At 36.4% G+C, this 20,000-nt stretch overlaps 1 protein-coding gene across 3 annotated transcripts in view; it reads left to right on the top strand.

The window, feature by feature from the left end:
• The window catches only part of LOC106873815 (four-jointed box protein 1), a 181,698-nt gene that overhangs the window by 133,783 nt on the left and 27,915 nt on the right, over positions 1–20,000 (top strand). For all 3 annotated transcript variants that reach the window (XM_052973292.2, XM_089363772.1, XM_089363771.1), the window contains exon 2: positions 4,553–4,637. The gene's annotated coding sequence lies outside the window, so the exon portion shown is untranslated. The remainder of the gene's footprint in view (positions 1–4,552; positions 4,638–20,000) is intronic.

Here is a 20,000-nt window from a genome sequence, read left to right as displayed (position 1 = left end):
CAGAATACCAGGGTATGATGTGTTTGTTGTATTCATTCAAGCTAGAACTGAAGAATATCAAAGTGTGGTTCTTGTTAAGGAAAACCAAAGACGGTGGTGGTGGTGTTGAACTGAGAGATTAATTAAGTCTCCCACCCTATATGTAGGGATCACTGCTCCCTGTTCAGGTCCTCTTTTTCAAAGTGGTACAGTTAAGACAATCTGCCTCCAGCTTGAGGCTTTGCAGACTGGTGGTGTTGGTGGTGGCACTGTGAGGGCATGAGTATGTGTGTGGTGGGGAAGATTGGTTAACTGGCACTCTGTCTTTTATGACAATGAGGGTTCCAGCTGATTCGATCAACGGAACAGCCTGCTCATGAAATTTACATGTAAGTGGTTGAGCACTCTGCAGACATATGTATCCTTAATTAGTTATCAGGGAGATTCAGCATGACACAGAATGTGACGAAGCTGGCCCTTTGAAAAACAGCTACTACTCATCTCTGCCAGCTGAGTGAACTGTAGCAATGGGAAATTAAGTGTCTTGCTCAAGGGCACCACATTCTGCTGAGAATCAAATTCACAACCTTACAACCGTGGGTTGAATGTCCTAACCACCAAACCACAATCCCTCGCAGGATTGGTTATTGTTCTGGTGAATAAACTTAAAAAGACGATTTGGATGATTAGAGAAAAGGGCAAGGTCTTGGCATCTTTGATTTTGTTTTTAATGAGACACTAATGAGAATAAGTGTTAATAACAGTGATGATGATGATGATGATGATGATGATGGCAGTAACAGTGAAGATAGAACCAAGACCATTTGATTATTTATGTGGTGTTCCATAGTTTCTCATGTCTCACTGATGAAGAAAGATGACCAAGTCATTGTAGTCAGGTTCATATCCAACTGGAGGCATTTCATTATTTTGGGCTCAAACAATTATTCCTATTTACCTCATTGTGACAGTCTTATTATTTTTTTTATTCTATGAATATATTATTCAAGGTTTCCTTCCTTTTTCTAAGATGTTAGCCTGTGTTTTCAGGTAATTTAGCTGGTATATCTAGCACCTCATCACCAGTATCATAAGCACATCCTTTCATTGTCTTGTATTTGTCTCAATTTACCAATCAGAAAACTTTTTTTGGATATCTACTTGTAATAGACTGAAGTTTTTTTTCCCCCCAGTAAGATTTTTCTCTCATCCTATGTCATTTGTGGCTCAATTTTAAGTTAATCTTGAGCTAAGCACTGACCTAAACACACCTCCCTGCTACCAACCAAGTCTTCTGCTTCTTGAAATTATTGATTTCTAATATATCATATATTTCATTTAGCTGAAAGGCAATCATCACAAAATTCTAAACTAGAAGACATGTCTGGAGTTGAGATTCCTGGTGTCATAGAAAAATGTGAATTAATTAATGCAGTGTAGACATTTATGAAATGTGGATGGGGAATATGAATGGGGGTGGGATGGGGGAAATGTTGATAACTTTTGTCAGTTTAACAATTTCTGTAGATTGAAACACACACAGATTGTGTGTGTGTACATATACATGTATGTACGTATGTGTATGTATGTATGTATGTATGTAGATAATGTATTTGTGCGTGTTAGTAATTCATGTTTAAAATATTATTTCCATTGATGAAATATCTGATTATTGAACATCCCATCAGGGGGTGGGTGGAGTGGTGCCTCATCATCATCAACATCAGATTTTGACAGCTTGTTCCCCCTTCATCATATCTCACATCACCCATTCCCACACCGATGCCCTAGCTTCATCAATAGTTGCAGCTTGGCTGTCTTTCTTTCGTCCTGGACTTTGCTATGGTTTTGGAAGGTTTCCTACAGTTTTCCCACAAGTCAGTCGGTTTCCAAACAATAAATTGGCTGATGGGCAATTGTTTGACTCAGAAGACAGTGTCCAGCAATTTGCAGTCATCTTCTTACTATTTTTGTTTGTCAACTGGGGAAGTTCACCATAGAATTATTCAGTGATCGTTATCATCATATATTGAACTATAAATAACGAAGTTGTGTTTAAATTCTTCTCTTCTCTTGAAGTCCTTTTTTGTCTTTTTATTGGGAGTCCTTCCCAAAGAAGGCAGTAAACAGCCGCCAGTAAGAAATCAGGCCTGAAGCAATGATTTTGTTTGGAGAAAAGAATCATAAAAGGATTAAAGCAAAGATTTTCATTGTCCCATTTAGTTCACAAAGACTCCTGGTGATGATTCTTGATCAACTCTCACTGATTGACATGGAATTTTTATTAGAAAAATCCAAAGATGGCTTACTGTTATGTTCCTTCGAGTGCTTTTTTTTTATCAGTTTCATACAGACAAGTGTCTCACTTCTCTGAGAAAGGACTACCATGCCAAACAAACCATTTTGTCTAGCACTTTAACAATTCTACCAAGGTTGGTAGGTCATTTTAACAACTTACAAATGTGAAAGGCTAAGTTGGTTGACCTTAGAGGAATCTGAACTCAGAGCATTAAGGACTAGAATTGATACCACAAAGTATTTCGTTTTGACTCTACTGAATCTGCCAACGTGTTATCCTCTTTAAGTTCTATTTGGGAACTTGTCCTTCCTTAGCTGCTAAAATGTGCCCCTGGAATTGATTTAATCAAATATTTCCTTCTCATTTAACTACATAATCTTTTACTCTTTTACTTGTTTCAGTCATTTGACTGCGGCCATGCTGGAGCACTGCCTTTAGTCGAGCAAATCGACCCCAGGACTTATTCTTTGTAAGCCTAGTACTTATTCTATCGGTCTCTTTTGCTGAACCGCTAAGTTACGGGGGCATAAACACACCAGCATAAGGTTGTCAAGCGATGTTGTGGGGGGGACAAACACAGACACACAAACATATACACACATATATATATATATGTATATATATATATATATATATATATATATATATATATATATACGACGGGCTTCTTTCAGTTTTCATCTACCAAATCCACTCACAAGGCTTTGGTCGGCCCGAGGCTATAGTAGAAGATACTTGCCCAAAGTGCCACACAGTGGGACTGAACCCGGAACCATGTGGTTGGTAAGCAAGCTACTTACCACACAGCCACTCCTGCACCTAGAATCAACAAAATAAAACATTTCTGGCATGTATATAACAAAAATCTATCATCTATCGAGTAAACTCCAGGATCTGGTTTCATTTCCTAGCGTGAATGATATTTCTAATTTATATTTTTCATATTTATATAAAAATGCATGAACACCACACAATTTTCTTTCCCTTTTTTTCTCTCTAATTCTGATGTTTCGCATCTGTGTAAGAATAAGATAATGAAGATGCCTGTCCCTGCATGGCATCCACTTGTGAACGTACTCTACTTGACCTAAAAAGAATAGCAACTCTTATATCACAGCTCATCACTTTTTAGAAAGGAAAGACACATTGGATAATGTAGTCTTTGATACACTATGCCTAAGAAAAAAAAAAGACTGCAAAATTCCCATCTGGAATGTCTTTGGCTATAGATCTGCTTCATTAAGGCTAACCTGGAGCTAAGCAAACACAACATCAATGTAGAGGTCTTGAGTTCAAGTCACAGTACAGGAAGTGAACTGTATGTCTGGCTGCATCTCCTAGGAAGGGGTTTATTATTAGCCTGGGGTTGACCTCACTGAAACAACAACAACAACAGTAACAGGGGTTAATCTGGCTTCATGGCTGGGTGGCTGGTAATTGGGTTGGAGTCTACAGCTGTAATAATATTGTGGGGGTGGAGACAGCCCACCCATGTTAGCATGGTTCACTGACACGTCATCACCATCATTTAATATAACCACCAGCGCCACCACCACCACCACCATCATCATCATCACTACACTCACTACCATGACAGCTATCACTATCATCATCTTTATCATTAACACTGCTACTAACTAACACCTCTGCCTCCTTCACCCTGGCACCATTATCATCCTCCTCTCCCATCAATTCCATCATTGTCATCACCGTCATCACCATCATTATCATCTTGTCTGTACAGTTCCTGCTGTACACACACACACACAAGTGTATTATTTACATTCTGAGCTCAAATACTGCTGAGGTCAATAGGCGCAGGAGTGGCTGTGTGGTAAGTAGCTTGCTTACCAACCACATGGTTCTGGGTTCAGTCCCACTGCGTGGCACCTTGGGCAAGTGTCTTCTACTATAGCCTCGGGCCGACCAAAGCCTTGTGAGTGGATTTGGTAGACGGAAACTGAAAGAAGCACGTCGTATATATATATGTGTGTGTGTGTGTGTGTGTGTGTGTGTGTGTGTTTGTGTGTCTGTGATTGTCCCCCCAACATCGCTTGACAACCGATGCTGGTGTCGATTTGCTCGACTAAAGGCGGTGCTCCAGCATAGCCACAGTCAAATGACTGAAACAAGTAAAAGAGTTAAAAAGGGTGGTATTTAAGGTTATTTGTCTCTATTTTAGGAATTGGTTTTATCTCAGCAATAAATTCTTGTCTTGAATTTTTCTCTATTTCTTCAGTTAATTAAAAACAATATTTTTTTTTCTGATTTCAGTTGTTGTCTGTAATCATACTGGAGCAACACCTTGATGCATTCATTGTCGACCAAACCAACTCCAATGCTTACTTAGTTTAGTCAGGTATGTAATTTTATTGATATATTTTGTCCACGGTTTCAATGACCAAAAGAATTTGATTGCAAATACAGTACACAGTGAACAGCTCAATACCAAGATAGGTTTCTGTGTGTGCATGTGTGCATGTGCATATCTCTGTGTAAATATGTATGTGTGTATGCATATGTGTGTGTGTGAATGCATGTATGTGTATCTTTCAGCATTAGGGCATCCAGCTGTAGAAACCAGGTCAAAGCATACACTGGACCCTGCTACAGTCCTCTGGATGGTTGGATCCTGCAAGCATAGAAGATGGACATTAAATGATGATGATGATGGCATATATCTAACTACGCACATTTGTGTGCATTCACACATTTACAAATGCATCTTAAGACAACGAAAAAAACCCCCCAAAAAACTGGATTCCACAGTAGGATTTGAAACCCACATCTGTTGTTTTGCCAGGCAATTATGCTACTCACTACAATCAATATGTTGCACTTCCACACAGTTTCCATTTGTGTGACATTGGTCAATATCTGAAACTAAAGTAGAGGTAGCTGTGTTGTGCTGTTGGTTTGAACCTAGAAACACTTGATTGGTAAAAAGGTCTTCTTAAGCCCTATCACTGCACTTTTTTTCTGTTTTCTTTTCTTTTTGTTTGTCCTTCCTGGACCCTCCTTCCTGGACCCTCTTTCCTAAACTTAAATAACCACACTCAAAAATAGATTTGACATTTACCTTTCTTCCCTCTCAGTGCAGGGGCTTCTGTCTGCTGTCAGTCGGAATATGTACAACTGTGGGTTCACTACTGAATATGGATGACTTCAGTGTGATTATTTATTTATTTATTCATTCATTTATTATTATTATTATTATTATTATTATTATTATTATTATTATTATTATTATTATTATTATCAACGCTACAGAGGATGAGTAAAGAGAGATAGTGGCAGGGGTGTTCTTTTTGGAGTTGAAGGTTAAAACTCCTTCAGTGTATTAGTTTAAAAAAATAAAATAAAAAACGGGGAGCAGGGAAGAAAAAAAAAAAGAGGAAGAAAAATCCCTGAATAAAAATAACAAAAATAATAATAAAATGCTTGACTTTGACCCTGTTTTTTTTTCTATTTGTTTTTGCTTAGTAATATGCATTTTTGCTTTTTAAATTTTTTTATTTTTATTTTTGATAATAACCCCCTTCCTAACTGTATAAGCCTGATTAAACTGACCCCTGGATGTCATTGAAGTGCTACAATAAAAAAAATCCCTTTGTTCTAAGATTACAGCAAATGCTCAAAGTTGACTGAGCGTTATAGCAATATCAATAAGGGCAGATATAATTATTGATTAAATACCCCTTTGACTGCCCCTCTCCCCCTTTTCCTCTCTCTCTTCCTCCTGCCCCTTTCTCACCAGCTTATTTGGTTTTGATGTATACGTGTATGTGTATGGTTCTGTGTGTGTGTTTGTGCTTATGGTTGTGTCTGCCTGTCTGTGTGTGTGTGTGTGTGTGTGTGTGTGTGGTTGGTAGAGGAACAAGGCTGTTATTTTGTACTTTCTCTCTGTTATGCCAGCCAGACACACAGTCTGAAATAAATATAAGAAACAAAAGAAGATTAAAGAAAAACAAAAGGGGGTGGGGAAATAAACAAAAAAAGCCAATATAAAAGTGAAAAATGAAATAAAATACGAAAGTAAAAAGAGCAACATGTTATAAAAAGTAAAAAAAACAAAACAAAAACAAAACAAAATTATAATACAAGGAAACTAAACTTGTTAGAAATAGGAATTAGGAATTGTGTTTGACCTCTGAGGTCAATAAAAAACAGAATAAAAAGGAAATGAATAAAAACAATAAAAGACAACAAATTCATCACCCACATCTACATATTCACATTTAAATACATACTCACACACATAAATGTGTAAATACACACATACATACACATGCATAACTAAAAGTAGCATTTACATATATACACACCTACATATATGCACATGTGTACATATAGACATATATACATACATCCATTCACACACGCACACACACATACACAAGAATAGAAATCCACCTCCATATACATACACATAAATACACCCTTTAAAAAAAAAGGCGGTATAATTGGGTAAAGGATCACTTTGCCTTAAAGCCCTGGGTAAAATGGTTATCAGAGCAGAAGGGGTTAGAGAAACAGTGAGGTGGGGGAGAAGAGAAGGAGGAGGGTAGCCCCAGGGATTCATTTTCATTTATGCCTAACACCCTTCTTTTAAAAGCGAAGGTGGTGGTGATGGTCCGTGGTGGTGGTGGGGTTGGTGGTGATGAAAATGAAGGACTAAAGTGTGATATTTATCAAACTGGTATTGGACGTTCTCAAAACCCTGATGAAGCAGGACCTCATTAAAGGCATACCAACCATGACAATCTCTCTTTAAGGCTATCTGTCTTATCTCTATTACTACATTGTTTTGTGTATCCTTTCCTTCATTAAAATCATCAGATGAGAGATTTAAAGGAGATCTGGCTGCTATTTCTAATTGATGAATGAACACGAAATAAGTTTCTTAGTTGTTTCTTAGTGACCCCTGCAAGCCAATAATCAAAGGCGTTCCAGTTGTGACCATCCTGTCTTTTACATATTAATTAACAAGCTCCCTCCCACAAAATTTCAAGCTTTGTGTCTATAGTAGAAAGAATTATCATCATCATCATCATCATCATCATCATCATCATCATCATCATCATCAACATCATCATTATTATTAAGGCGGTGAGCTGGCAGAATCGTTAGCACTCTGAGCAAAATGCTTGGTGGCATTTTGTTCATTTTAACATTCAGAGTTCAAATTCTGGCGTGGTCAGCTTTGCTTTTTATCTTTTTGGTATCAATAAAACAAGTACCAGTTGAACACTGGGGTCGATGTAATCGACTTATCCCACTCCCCGGAAGTTGCTGGCCTTGTGCCAAAAATTGAAATCAGTATTATTTTCTAAACCTGGGATTACAAGGAGTTTTAGGAAGTTGATGTCAGTGTATAGCTAAGTATTATTAGAACTACACTGCGATTGACAGGTATCACTGAAGCCATAGATTCTAAATCTTGATAAAATAACCAATATTAGTGTAAATGTAAGTGTTGTTACAAATAAGTGTTATCACAAGTAAGTGTTGTTGCAAGTACACTTACATGAACAGACAACATTGTTGCTATGGACTCTGAATTGTTGTTGTCATTATGAATCCTTGCATTTATTATAATGTGGGGATGTAAAAAATGTACACTTTAGTGTTGTGTGAAGCACATTTATGGTAATAGACAACACTATGGTCGGATAAGTCCACTACAAACCATCTTCAACATTATCAATCACCATCATCATTGTCCCACTACAACCACCACTCATCATCATCCTTATTGGTATGACCGTCTCTACCACCGTCGTCAGCATCATTTTATGTCTGCTTTCCATGCTGGCATGGGTTGGATGAGTCATCATAGTTTGAGTTACCTCCTATTGTGAGCTGGAACACCCATGGCAACTTATTTGTATGTGTTATCTGGCTTCATTTCTATAGCTGGATCCTCTTCCTAATGCCAACCAGTTTGCAGAGTGTATTGGGTGCATTTTCTCAAGACCCCAACATAAAATAGGTTGAATAGTCTTCAGTGAAACGGCAGAACTGGAGATTCCTAACCATCAGCATTGCTATCATCACCATTACCATTGTCATCATTGTCATTGTTTATCAATTTCCTGGCTACAAATGACTCGGCTGAGTTCTAAAGTTAAAATGTCTTTGCAAATTGGATTGATTTTTATCATAAAGTAGTTGGTGAGAGATCTAAGTGTGGGGTATTGATAGGGGCTGTGTTAGAGGGGAGGCAAACAAATGTCAAAAGTTATCCAATGTCACTGCTTTGTGCGTGTGTGTGTGGGTGTGTTTCTAGACATTCTCCTCTTTCTCATCATCATTTAACATTTTTTTTTTGTTATACTGACATGGCTTGGACGGTTAGACAGAAGCAAAGCACACAGTAGCTACAGTAATTTATCATGATATATAGGAAATTAGAATCTTGAAATTTAGGAATTTTTTACTCCTTTCTCACCATAAACACACACACACACATACACACACACACACACACATGCACGCTATAAAGGTGCTATAAAGTCTTTGTACAATTCAAAACTTGTATCAATTAAAATTGCATAAGGCTTATAATGATTAAGAAAGTAGTCATTGTGTGCATGCATGTATATATATATATGTGTGTGTATGTATATATATATATATATATATATATATATATATATATAATATCATTGTCACCATCATCATCATCATCATCATTTAACATCCGTGTTCCATGCGAGCATGGGTGGGAAGATATATATAATGCTTGTGTGTACGAGTATGTGTGTTTATATATATATATATATATATATATTTATATTTGTGTGAGTGTTTATATATGTGTGTCTGTGTATCTGTTTATGTTGAGAAAGGAGTGTGAAGAAATCCCCAAAATTCAAGAAAAATTACTGTGGCCACTGTGGAAGTGAGGAGGAGGATGCAGAGTAGGGAATGGGTGAATGGCTGGGTAGGTGGTGGTGCCATAATTTGAAAGAACAGAGGGAAGAGGCTGGGGTAAGGTGAAAGAAAACAAAACTCCAGTGGTGATGATAGTGGTGAAAAGGGGACGGAAGGGAGCAGGTTTCAATCACAGAAGGTAATTGTTGAGTTGTGTTTTAACATCATCCAATGTAGAACGGAACAGAAATAAAAATAAATATTGAAACGCAAAAAAAAACAAAAGAAAAAAACTTTAAAAAGATAATATAGGATGTTTTGGTTTGTTTTCATAGAATATTGTTGGAGCTTTTGAAGATATCTGTGGAGGCCGATGGTCTGTCTTCCTTGGTTGTTTGATGCATGTATATGTGTGTGTGTGAATGTGAGACTATGTGTTTATATGTGTATATGTATGTGTGTGTGTATTTGTATGTAGGTCTGTGTATGTACGTATATATGTATGTGTGTCCAGCTAGATAGATAGATAGAGGTAGGTAGACAGATATATATAGTTAGATATAGATAGACAGAGGGATAGATAGATATAGATGTCACATAACTGGCACCTGTGCCAGTGACACATAAAAGCACCTGTATTGGTTGCATGTAAAAAGCACTCCATTACACTCTTGGAGTGGTTGGCATTAAGAAAGGCATCCAGCCCTAAAAACCATACTAAATCAGACTGTAACTTGGTGCAACTCTCTGGTTTACCAGTTCCAGCCAAACCATTTCACCCATTCCAGCTTGGAAAGCTGACACTAAATGATGATGATGATAGAGATAAATAGATAGATAGTTAGACAGATAGATAGATAGATAGATGTTGTTGGCACTCTGTCACTTACGACGTCGAGGGTTCTAGTTGATCCGACCAACGAAACAGCCTGCTCGTGAAATTAACGTGCAAATGGCTGAGCACTCCACAGACACGTATACCTTTAACGTAGTTCTCAGGGTTATTTAGCGTGACACAGTGTGACAAGGCTGACCCTTTGTATTACAGGTACAACAGAAACACGAAGAAAGAGTGAGAGAAAGTTGTGGTGAAAGAGTACAGCAGGGTTCGCCACCATCCCCTGCTGGAGCCTCGTGGAGCTTTAGGTGTTTTCGCTCAATAAACACTCACAACGCCCGGTCTGGGAATCGAAACTGCGATTCTACGACCGCGAGTCCGCTGCCCTAACCACTGGGCCATTGCGCCTCCATAGATAGATAGATAGAATCATTGTTCCACTTTCCACCAGCTGTCACTGTCCAAAACAGTTCTTATTGGAATTGCTGTTTCTTATATATATATATTTATATATATTTTATATATATTGGTATGGTTTCTTTAGCTAGATATCTTTTGCGTCACTAACTATTTTACGAGATTTTATTATAGCACCAGCATTAGTGAAATTATCATATTCTCAGCAACATTACATGAAATTCACCATGTCTAGTTCCCCATAGTAACTGACTAATTGTCTTGTAGGCATAAAAATAACACATTTAAAATACATTTAATTATTGGATTTGGGAAATAATGGAATGGCAGACATTTTGGGATGTAATAAGTCATGTAGTCACTTAGTAACAGGCAGATGCATGGTTCAAATCACATTAATGGATGTGTTTCCTTCTTTTCTATCAACTGGTGTTTGTACTCTCTGATATGACTTAATATTGAAAATTTAATTAATTCATTAAATCTAATTATTATTAGACATCAATCAAAGTTATATATTTATGACCAGCTCCACTTCAGAGAGAGTGTGTGTGTGTTTGTGTGTGTGTGTGTGTGTGTGTGTGTGTGTGTGTGTGTGTGTGTGTGTGTAATGTAATAATTTTACTGATAGTGACTCTGAAATTTCGCCAAGAGTTGGCTTCAGCATTCAAAGGAGGCCAACAACTGTCAAAACTTTGAAGTCCCTGTCGATAAAGTTATTAAAAATATCTCATTTTACACATGGAATGAGATTGTGTATACATATATCTGTATGAGTGGATGTGTGTGTGTGTGTGTGTGTGTGTGTGTGTGTGTGTGTGTGTGTGTATATATATATTTATATATATATATATATATATATACACACACACACACACACATATATACACACATATATATGTATATACATATATACATAGATACATATATACATATATATGTACATATATATATATACATATATATACATACATATATACACACATATACATACATGTATATATATATATATATATATATGTATATATATATATATATATATGTATATATATATATATATATATGTATATATATATATATATATATATGTATATATATATATATATATATGTATATATATATATATATATATATATGTATACATATATATATATATATGGTGGCATGGTGGAACGTAAACTGTGCCGATGGCACATGAAAACACCATCCGTGTGTGATCGTTACCAGCATTGCCTTACTGGCACATGAAAAACATTTGAGCAAGGTCATTGCCAGTACCGCTGGACTGGTTCCTGTGCAGGTGGCACGTAAAAAAACACCATTTGAGCATGACCTTTACCTGTACCGCCCGACTGGCCCTTGTGCCGGTGGCACGTAAAAGCACCCACTACACTCTGAGTGGTTGGCGTTAGGAAGGGCATCCAGCTGTAGAAACTCTGCCAGATCAGGTTGGAGCCTGGTGCAGCCATCTGGTTCGCCAGACCTAAGTCAAATCGTCCAACCCATGCTAGCATGGAAAGTGGACGTTAAACAATGATGATGATAATGATCATCATCATCGTTTAACGTCCGCCTTCCATGCTAGCATGGGTTGGACGATTTGACTGAGGACTGGTGAAACCGGATGGCAACACCAGGCTCCAACCTGATCTGGCAGAGTTTCTACAGCTGGATGCCCTTCCTAAAGCCAACCACTCAGAGAATGTAGTGGGTGCTTTGGTGATGGTAATGTACACAATGAGCTTCTTTCAGTTTTCCCTCCACTAAATCCACTCACAACGCTTTGGTCAGGGTAAGGCTATAGAAGAAGACACTCGCTTTATGTGTCACACAGTGGGAGTGAACCCAAAACCATGTGGTCGGAAGCAAGCTTCTTACCACACAGCTACACCTGCATATTAATTTATTGGTTCAAGCCATTAGGCTGTGGTCATGCTGCCTCATGGCAGGACTCGTTTATGTAATTTGTGTTTATGGATTTAACTAAAGCTACACATTTGTTCAGTGTTTACTTGCAAGTATGTAATCTGCAGTCTGACGTACATATATGTACATGCATGCATGTGGCTCGATAGTTTATAGTTATGTAACTATGACATTGAATCAATACCTTCGTTGCTGACATCCACGCAGAGATCCATAAATTACTAGTGTTACGTCATGGTACGGCTTTAATGACTCTAAAGCCACAACATAGTTACATACATCTTTCTGTGTGTGTGTGTGTGAACGTTTATTTCTGCCATCACGGGTTTCTTCCAGTTTCCATCTACCAAATCCACTCACAAGGCTTTGGTTGGCCCAAGGCTATAGTAGAAAACACTTGCCCAAGGTGCCACGCAGTGGGACTGAACCCGGAACCATGTGGTTGGTAAGCAAGCTACTTACCATTCAGCCATTCTTGCACCTATATATATATATATATATATATATATGATGGTGTGTGTGTGTGTGTGTATATATATATATATATATATATATATATATATATATATATATATATATATATATATCTCTCTCTCTCTCTCTCTCTCTCTCTCTATATATATATATATATATATATATATATATATATATATATATATATATATATATATATATATATATATATATAGAGAGAGAGAGAGAGAGAGAGAGAGAGAGAGAGAGATGTGTGTGTGGATGTGTATATATATATATATATATATATAGGAAAATGAAAAAAAGCCAGAATGCTAAACTGGAAGCATATTTTAATAAAGATTTCTTCTAACCGGTTTTCATTGCGAAAAGCAAATTATCAAGAAGGAGAATGAAAATGTTTTTTTACAAAGAAGTACAAAATGAAGAAAATAATATCTAAAACAATAATATATAAAAAAATAAATATACCCATACATTATATTGTCTTTGAGCTTTTGTAGTTCAATAGTAGTTCATGTATAAACTGAATTTACCTTCAAACGAGGAACAAAGTTTAAAATTAAAACCAATTTCTCTTGTTCCTCTGGTAACCTCATTTATGTCCTCACTTGCACAGGTTGCCAAAACTTCTATATCGGACAGACGAGCCTCCCATTGCGTAGAAGAGTAGCTGTCCATAAGGAACAAATAAACCTCCATCAATACCGCCAAATTCCACTCAGTGGCCACATAGACTCTTGCGCCAGAAACAAAAAACCCCAAATTCATTATATTCCCTTTCTATCAATGTAAAGACAGAATCTCCACACAAGAAAGAATCAACAAGGAGAATCTTTTCATAGAGAAATTCCAACCATTTCTTAACACACACACCCCTCAGTGACCTTATTTCTCTATGAACAGACACAAACTTCCTGTTGAAAAAAAGAGTTCATAACTCCAACTAAAAACACTTGTCTCCCCTTACACACACTTCCTGTTTTGACACCACATTTCCTGCTTAACACAAACTTTTAATCCTTTTTTTAAACCTAACAAAACTCTCAACTCTCATGCATCCTTATTTTTCCTACTAGTTTATACATGAACTACTATTGAACTACAAAAGCTCAAAGACAATATAATGTATGGGTATATTTATTTTTTTATATATTATTGTTTTATATATGATTTTCTTCATTTTGTATTTCTTTGTAAAAAAACATTTTCATTCTCCTTCTTCTTGATAATTTGCTTTTCGCAATGAAAACCAGTTAGAAGAAATCTTTATTAAAATATGCTTCCAGTTTAGCATTCTGGCTTTTTTTCATTTTCCTATTATTTCTCCACGTGCGGTTAACACAACCCCACTATTTACTGACATATATATATATATATATATATATGGGGTGAGCCAAAAGTCATGCACCATAGCATTTAACATTTTATGTATATTATGTTGTTAATTATTATTCATTCATTCATTTTGTTCATCATGTACAAGGATGCATGTATTCATCGTTATTTTATTTATTTCATTCAATTTTAGAAAATTTGAAGCATGTCTGAGAATTCCAGAGCATATTGAACATATTTTGTGTGGGAATTTTTGGTTCACCCTACATATTCTTTTATTTTTTTATTCTTTTACTTGTTTCAGTCATTTGACTGTGGCCATGCTGGAGCACCGCCTTTAGTCGAGCAAATCGACCCCAGGACTTATTCTTTGTAAGCCTGGTACTTATTCTATCAGTCTCTCTTGCCGAACCGGTAAGGCTAAGTTACGGGGACGTTAACACACCAGCATCGGTTGTCAAGCGATGTTTTTTTTTTTGGTGGGGGGGGGACAAACACAGACACACAAACATACACACACACACACACATATACATACATACATACATACATACATACATATATATATATATATATATATATATATATATATATATATATATATATATATGTATATATATGACGGGCTTCTTCCAGTTTCCATCTACCAAAAAAGTTAAAGGAGGTAACTTTCATTGGAATCATGTAATAGTGTATGGGAGATATTTGGCATGTACAGAGATAACTCTGAACATGTTTCAGCTTTATTAATCCTCGTCAATGAAATATGGTGTCATCAATACTTACAGGGTCCTAGACGACTGAGACAATGTCAGTGATCATTAAGACATGACATATTTAAGGAACTGTTGAGCTGTGTGTGTGTGTTATATTCTGTACAGATATGTCTAGCATAGATGAGAGCATCACAAAAAAATGGTTAAAGTTATTTATTATTTCAAACCTCTTTTCTATCCACTTCCTCCCATTTCTTTTTTTTCATGTTTCTGAGCCAAAATCCTAACAGCTTTCTTGTGGGGTGTGTGAACATTCATTTAGCAGAGTCTAAGAAGTCTTTATGTGCTTTTGAAAGATATTAAGATAAAAAATAATGTGATCTGGAGCGAAATAAACCTCAACTTGAACATATATAATCAATTAGGATGTTCCAGACCTGCAGCAGATAGCAACACACACACAAAAAAAAAAAATAATAAAATAAAAGGCAGCCGTCATCATCATCACTAACATTAACAATATCATTAGCAAAAACAACTATAAAAGCAAATCCAATTTTGTTTTTTTAGAAAATATTTTATTAATTTTTATCCTTTTAGTGTCCCTACATTATGAGATGGAATGAGATATATTGCAAACTCTGTGTGTGCGTGTGTGTCTATGTGTGTGTGTGTGCATGTGTGTGTGTGTGTGTGTGTGTGTGCATGTGTGTGTGTGTGTATCACCCATGAAAATATGATGTTCATTCCTGCCTCGTCCTTTTCCTTAATCTTAATGTTTTCTGCTTCAAACCTTCATTCATTTGCCTGTTTATCTTTCATTTTCTCCTCTTTCACTTATTCACTTTCACCACCATTGTCTATCTTCCATTATTTTTGCTGACTTGTGTATATATCATTAGTTCTTTTCTTCCTATCTACCTCTCTCTATCCCTCTTTCTCCCTCCTATGTAATACATATAATCATCATCATCATCACCATCAGTGCTTAGTATCCATTTTCCAGGCCAGCACGAGTTGGACAGTTTGATTGGAGCTGGCCAGCCAGGAAGCTGTCCAGATTCCAATTATCTGTTGGGGCAAGGTTTCTACAGCTGGATGCCCTTCCTAATGCCAACCACTTTACAGACTGTGCAGGGTACATTTTATATGCTCCTGGCACAGGTGCATTTATGCAGCACCAGCACAAGTGTATTTTATGTGGCACTGGCACCTGTAAAAGACAAACCTGTCTGTATGTATGACAGCAATTTTCCTAAGCTTGGCACATCTCAAGTACAGCAGATCATCTCAACTCCCGGTCCCTTCTCATTTCTTTAGTGAAGCCCAGTGTCTGTAGATCCTTTCTCACCACTTCATCCCACATCTTCCTGGGTCTACTCCTTCCACAGGTTTCCTCCACAATTAGAGCTTGGTACTTCTTTATGCAGCTGTCCCCATCCATTCACATCACAAGACCAAACTAGCACAGTCTTCTCTCTTGCACACAACATCTGATGCCTTTTTTAGCCAAGTATTGGAGTCAATTCATTCAACTAAAAATCCTTGAAAGTAGTGCCCCAGCATGGCTGCATTCTAATGACTGAAACAAGTAAAATATAAAAGGTACACACATACACACACACACATGGACACGTGTTTGCACAGACATGGCTACCTGGTTAAGTTTGCTTTTCCATCACATGGCTTTGGGTTCAGTGCCATTGTGAAGTGCGTTGAGCAAGTGTCCCCTAGTTTGGCCCTGGGCCAACCAAAGCCTTGTGAATGGATTAAGTTGACGAAAACTAAAAGAACCTCTTCATGTGTATGTGCATGTATTAGATATATGTGAGTATGCTTGTGTGTGTATGTGTGTGTGTGTGTGTGTGTGTGTGTGTGTGTGTGTGTGTGTCATGGCTCCTTGTTTTGACTTCAAGTGATAGCAGAGAGAGAGAGAAAGAGCCACAGGGATTGGGTGGGCGGGTTGTGGTAAAAAGTACTTCGGTCTTGTCAAGTCTATGGCAACCTTTCTAGTTGTGGTGTCATGAAAAAAATGCACCCAGTAGACTGTGTGAAGCAGTTGGTGTTAGGAAAGATATCGAGACATAGACACCAAGACAAAAATGAAACATCATAAACAAGATGAGGTTTGCAAACTTACTAAGAGAAGCATCATCCATTTCTAAATACCTGTTGACTTTATGATGATCTGTCAGATCAATGTTTAGCATGGAAACTGGATGGAAAACCATGATGATAATGATGATGATGATATTTCTAGGGTTTTGTATATTATTTAAATTGATAGTAGAAGTTACAAAGTGATGCAAGGGTTGATTTTTTTATGCATTGGTACTTTTCAAAGTTTGCAGGTGTGGCTGTGTGGTAAGAAGCTTGCTTTCCAACCACATGGTTCTGGGTTCAGTCACCCGGCATGGCACCTTGAGCAAGTGTCTTCTACAATAGCCCCGGGTTAAATAATGCCTTGTAAGTGGATTTGATAAATGGAAACTGAAAGAAGCTCGTTGTGTGTATATATATCTGTGTGTGTGTGTGTGTGTGTGTGTTTGTCCCCCAGCATTGCTTGACAGCCAGTGTTGGTTTGTTTATGTCTCTGTAATTGATAGAAAAAGTAGCAGGCTTAGAAAAACAATACCTGGATCAATTAATTTGATTAAAAATTCTTCATGGTGGCACCCCAGCATGGCCGCAGTCTGAATACTGAAACAAGTTAAAGATAAAAATTAAAAGATATTTTGGGTTCTGTTATCCTGTTTACATTACTAAACTTATATGTACACACACACACACACACACACACACACAGACACACACACTCACTCACTCACAACAGAGAGGTCAAGAACTAAGGATAAAATATTTTTGTAAAATATTAGATTTTTTTTTTGTTTTATGTATTGCTTATTTGTATTAAAAAAAATTCAGAATCCATTTTTTGCTGGCAAAACCAACTCTAATTTAATGGCTAAGCAATTACTTAAAAATACATTTTAACTCTTTCATAAACCATGTCATTGTTACCTAACAACATATTTACATACGTGTGTGTGTGTGTGTGTGTGTGTGTGTGTGTTGAGCAGGACTTAGATTAGCTGTTGCACAGCCCCTATCTTTCTACCAACCATATTCATAAAACTAAACTAATGCATGAGCTTCAATACAAACATTGAAAGCTGATTCCATAAATGATGCTTTTAAAATGAGTCACGTCTAACGAAATATGTCAAACAAAGAGTTTTTGAAAGTCTGCTAGAATTAATTTCTCTTTTACATAATGTTTCTAATGTCCATGTTAACATATATGAATATGCACATGCTTATATATGTATATATATAGTGTGTGTGTGTATGTGTGCTGACGCACCAATAATTTATGAATCAAAATTACTTGCCAAAAATACATTGTATATACAAAGTACTCTCTTTAGTTTTACTTAAGCCCTTAAGAATAGTGGGTTTCTGTAGACTGCTAAAAAGGGTCTTTAGTAACTTAAGAAGTCTTAATACAGGGAGAAAATATTTTAGATTATCCCCTTTTTTCTGCCCACAAAGTTACCATATTTAGAAGCAAGGTGATTACATTTCACTGCAATGTTTGGTAACATGCATTTGTGTAGTATAGTATGGAAAAAGGCATTGTTAATGCACCAATACTGTGTGTGTGTGTATGTGTGTGTGTGTGTCAATGAGAGAGTGTGTGTGTGAGAGGGAGAGAGAGAGAAAATGTTGAAAAATTGCTATTATGATTCTGGTGGGGGTAAATCTGTGTTAGTCTAATTTCCAGTCAGATATCAAATATAATTTGTCTTCAGATTTTCCTTTGGTATTATAAACATATGAATTATTTGCAGAGTGTTTATCCAAGAGATAAATAAAATAAGAGATTCAGTGAATCTCTTTATTATAACATCATAAATAACATAAGCTTTACATGTGTTCCACTTGTGCATATGTACAGTAGTCATTACATAGACAATTGCATAATCACCATAGAATGTCAGATCATCAGAAGAAAAGAGTAATTTAATCCATCGTTAGTTATCAATCTCAATTGGTAACCAATGCAAATGAGAAGAAAATGAGAATTGGTGGGACAAACAGGAAAAATAGAACTCATTCCAAGAAGTAAATACATTTTTGATTGATTGTAAAAAGCTGAATTTCCTGCACAAAATTCTTGGTTCTCGAGTCACTTAAGTAACTTTACAGTTGATTAATGTGTGTGTGTGTGTGTGTGTGTGTGTGTGTGTGTGTGTTTTATTGTCTCAAAAGTTGTCAGTCTGCTCAGAGTGAACTGCTCAGCATTGAACAGGGCTCAAAATTTTAGAAAAATGATAAAAATCTGTTTTTTTTTTTTTCTGTTTTTTTTTACCATTTTTTAAAAAGAAAACCAGGGTGTCTAAGTTAATTAGAAAGTGGCCAATGAGGGATTGTTTGTCCATATGCTGTTATTGGCATTGGCCAGTATTATTGGACAAGCTATAGTAACCAGAGAGAATAACTAGTTTACTAAACGACTGCATTTTTTTAACCCAAGTAACTCTCTTAATAGCTATGTAATATTAGATATAGACATGTGCTTTTTTTCTGCGTACACATGTGTATATGTATAGATGTGTGAATGTTGGTGTATTAGGGGCTATATTAGTTTGTGTAGATGTGTGTGGTATATGTATGAACTGCTTTATGGGTTTATCTGTGCACAGGTATATGTGTGTGGATGTGTGCATGCATAGGTTTATGTATATTGGTTTGATATATGTGTATATTAGTGTATGCATGTGTGGCTGTACACATTGAATTATGGACATATGAATTAACATATGTGTTGATTTATGTGTATATATATATATATATATACACGTATTTCGTTTTTGGATTTGGTTTGCATGATTCTTTATGTGAGTTTGTGTGTTGAAAATTTTAGGAAAATAAAAATAAGGAATAAGTTGAAATTTTACCGGTGAGTGTGTTAAATTATAAGACACAAAAAGAAAATGACTCCCTTCAGACATAACAGTATATACACGTATATATACACGTATATATATCTTTTATCTTTTACTTTGGATTGCAGCCAGGTTGGGACACTGCCTTGGAAAATTATTTAGTCAAATGCATTGACCCCAGTACCTAT

This window comes from Octopus bimaculoides, chromosome 15 (genome assembly GCF_046866305.1).
Source record: "Octopus bimaculoides isolate indiv1 chromosome 15, ASM4686630v1, whole genome shotgun sequence".
Lineage (NCBI taxonomy): Eukaryota > Metazoa > Mollusca > Cephalopoda > Octopoda > Octopodidae > Octopus > Octopus bimaculoides.
The sequence above is the reverse complement of the archived record's forward strand: the minus strand, read 5'-3'. Positions and strand labels throughout refer to the sequence as shown.